Source organism: Leishmania martiniquensis, chromosome 30 (genome assembly GCF_017916325.1).
Source record: "Leishmania martiniquensis isolate LSCM1 chromosome 30, whole genome shotgun sequence".
Lineage (NCBI taxonomy): Eukaryota > Euglenozoa > Kinetoplastea > Trypanosomatida > Trypanosomatidae > Leishmania > Leishmania martiniquensis.
Genome location: NC_090165.1, coordinates 917,501 through 920,000, shown reverse-complemented (window position 1 = coordinate 920,000; position 2,500 = coordinate 917,501).

The following is a 2,500-nucleotide window of genomic DNA, read 5'->3' as shown; positions in this document are numbered from 1 at the left end:
AGGTGCTCTGCAGAAGCCTGCAGCATAGAAAGGAGAACGGGGTTCGGGGACACTCGATATCGAAAAGATTGCAACGTAATGACACTGGAGGCTGAAAGGGCGAGGCACGTGCAAGCAAGACGAGGGCGGCCACTTTGGCACTGACTTCGCCAAGTGGGTGCTGTTTCTTTTCTGGGCACGTGCGTGTGCCTATTCACGAAGGCCTTTTCGAGAACCCTTCCTGTCCACCTGCACGATCACGTTGCTCTCCCACCATTAACTCTCCTGAGTCCCTCTTTCAGATGGCTGCCTTCCATCAGCCTCCTTTTCGCCCTCGTCTCGACTTTTCTCTCACCGCTACACGAGAGAAGGAAGAGGCAGAGGCGAGTGCCTGTGCGCGCACGCCACCACTACCGCACCCCCCCCAAACTGACTGCGCCCCTCTTCCTATGTGAGTCTTTTTCGTAACCTTTCCACCGCCGCCTGCCTCTTTTCTCTTCTGCGGTTGGCGTGGGTGCAGCGCTGAAGTGAAACAGCGGTACAGGAGGAAGGCTGAGAAGCACAGCGCACCTTCGCGTACGACGTCATCCCAGCGTGTGCGCGCACACTTGAGTCGTGGCTTGGGAGCCTCGTTTTTTTTTTTTGATTTCGCTTCATCGCGTGTGCTTGCGTCAACATGGATTTTTCTGAATCGGTATGCACACGGAGCGCAGGCACACACCTACTGGCGTTTTACCGACTGTGCGCCTGTGCATGTGGCCCGGGGCACGGCGTCGGGGCCGTAAAATCTTGCCGCTCGTACGCAAAGGTGGCGAACGCTAAATTGAGGGGCGCGCGCGGTTTCAAGAGCACAGCGAAGGAAAGCGGAGGCCCTGGCGCTCGACGGTTGTGTGGCCCTCAGCAAGTGACCCTTACGAAAAAAAAAGGAATCAAACGGAGAAGGATGCCGATGGAGAGGTGTGGGGTGACTTGAGCGGATCGGCACAAGAAAACAGAGACGAAAAAGAATGCGAAAGGCCCCGGTCGTCTCGGCCCCGCCCACGCATGCGAGACAGAGACGAGGGGCGGGAGGAACTCGGCGGCGAAAACGGAGGGAGAGGCCCCGGTAGGCCAACATGAGAGAGGAAATAGAAAAGTTCAAAGGGCGATCAATGCATCAAACACGGCCGTCCCATCCACGAGGGCCATCGACGAGACGGGCTGAGAAAAAGGGAGGGTCACTGCAGTGGGAGAAGGCAGGAGATGCAAGATACCGAAGGAGTGGTGGTGGTGGTGGTGCAGGGAGGCATGGAATGGGTTATCGTATGCATCTTGGAACCTTTTGTTGGCTGTCGCTCCCCTTCATGCTGAGAGCCGAAGATCTATTCACCACCCCCACCCTCTCGAGACTAGGAACTATTGATGAGCCGCTATTGCACCGTCGGTGATATTGGCGCTCCATACAACTGCCTTCCTTCCTGCTTCCTGTGCCAATGCTCTCGTGTGTGTGTGGGGGGGGAAGCCTTTTCCACCACTTCGAAGCGCTCCCCCTCCACTAAGAGGTGACGCGCTGTTGTGCTCTTTCTCTGGCGCTGGCGAACAACTGTTTTCGATATGTCATTCAGCGCGCGTAGCTGCGGAGCGGGAGGGAGGCTAATGCCGAAGCAAAAAAAGCAAAGCAAGGGCACTCCGATGCACTCTCATACACGCCGCCATCGGCAAGTCCGTCTTCTCCACCGCTGGGCGCCATCACGTCAGCTCCCCACAAAGGGCCGCCGCTCCTTTCTTTCGCTTCGTCTTCTGCCTCTCACCATTCGTTCCTATTTCGGTTTTTTTTCGCCTTCCACGTCTTGGGGGAGGTGTGCATCGTTTGTGACGTCTTTTTTTGTTTTCTGGTGTGATGCCCAACCTCTTCTCTTCACCACTTACCGAAATCTAAACGAATACAGGCTCATAAATTCAACAACAAATGCCCCGCTGGTGACCAACGAAAAGAGGAGAAGACAGGGCGTATGCGGTAGTGACCGACGGGCCAGCTGACGTAGCTCACGCCCCGCGTACAAGCCGGCTGCGTAGATGCCTCTCATCTGCGCATGAGTGGAACTGTTACAGCCCTGCCGCTTGAGCTGAAGGCGCCACCTTCCTTGGTAGAGAACCCCCGATCGATTACTCATCACCAGGGCTACCGTTTTTGGATTCCGCCTCTCGGCGCTGCGCTGTGCCTGACGGAAGTCGTCTGACTCAGCGCCGCGGCAGGCCTGCACTTTTCTCCAGAAGGGGCTTCCAATGACAGCCTGCCGCTACGTGCAATACACCGTCTCAGCTGCGATGCACCGGGGGAGGGTTGCTGACGAGAACTTGTGGTCAACTATGATGACGCCGATGTGCGTCCACACCCACCCTGGCGTTTCTGCGGCCTCCGTACCACACTCCTTCTGACCTCTATCTATCTGGCACCTCTGCCGTGTCCCTCGCTGAGTGACCTCTGTTCTTGTTGCCGATCCTCATCGTCACCTTGTCTCCCTTGCGATTGTTTACGGGT